Here is a 1224-nt window from a genome sequence, read left to right as displayed (position 1 = left end):
CCGGCACAGAATATTTCTAAGTCTCTGTTCGCGACTTTACCGTATTCGTCCGTCGACGTTAGGCAGCAGTTAGCCGCCGCGCCGACATAGACTAAGTATCTGTTTCCGAACGAACGGCAGCAGTTAGCCACCGTTCCGCGATTTCTAAGTGTTCGTTCTTCGACGTTAGACAGCAGTTAGCCGCCGCGCCGACATAGACTAAGTATCTGTTTCCGAACGAACGGCAGCAGTTAGCCACCGTTCCGCGATTTCTAAGTGTTCGTTCTTCGACGTTAGGCAGCAGTTAGCCGCCGCGCCGAATTAGACTAAGTTTCTGTTTCCAAAAGAACGGCAGCAGTTAGCCACCGTCTCGCGAATATAAGTGCTCGTCCGTCTACGTCGGCAGCAAATAGCCACCGACGTAGAATAGTCTCTAAGTTCCTGTGCGCGAATATAAGTGTTCGTCCGTTTGTGTCGGCAGCAGTTAGCCACCGGCACAGAATATTTCTAAGTATCTGTTCGCGAATTTATACGTGCTCGTCCATCTGTGTCGGCAGCAGTTAGCCACCGACACGGAAGATTTCTAAGTATCCGCTCGCGAGATTACCGTATTCGTCCGTCTGTGTCGGCAGCAGTTAGCCACCGACACAGAATATTTCTAAGTATCTGTTCGCGGATTCATACGTGCTCGTCCGTCTGTGTCGGCAGCAGTTAGCCACCGACACGGAAGATTTCTAAGTATCCGCTCGCGAGATTACCGTATTCGTCCGTCTGTGTCGGCAGCAGTTAGCCACCGACACAGAATATTTCTAAGTATCTGTTCGCGGATTCATACGTGCTCGTCCGTCTGTGTCGGCAGCAGTTAGCCACCGGCACAGGATATTTCTAAGTATCTGTTCACCGATTTACAAGTGTTCGTCCGTCTGCGTCGGCAGCCGTTGGCCACCGACGAAGAATATTTCCGAAGCATCGGTTCGCGGAATTATCAGTGCTTGTCCGACTTTGTGTCCGTGATAAGCTGCCGGAATAAACCACCTCTCGCTTATCCGAAAGAACAGCTGGCGTAAAGCGCCCTCAACAGGACTCGTGGCCGAGGACGTCGGACTGCCACGAGGCCGCGGAACATCCCCTCTGACCCCGCGGATAGGGGACCATCCTTGCGGCTAAGCGGGGAGTCACGAGCACCGAGGAACGGGCATCGCCGACGCCACACCGAGCCAGCGAGCCACCCACATACACTTATAT

The sequence above is a fragment of the Harpegnathos saltator genome, unplaced genomic scaffold (genome assembly GCF_003227715.2).
Source record: "Harpegnathos saltator strain DR-91 unplaced genomic scaffold, Hsal_v8.6 scaffold99, whole genome shotgun sequence".
Lineage (NCBI taxonomy): Eukaryota > Metazoa > Arthropoda > Insecta > Hymenoptera > Formicidae > Harpegnathos > Harpegnathos saltator.
The sequence above is the reverse complement of the archived record's forward strand: the minus strand, read 5'-3'. Positions refer to the sequence as shown.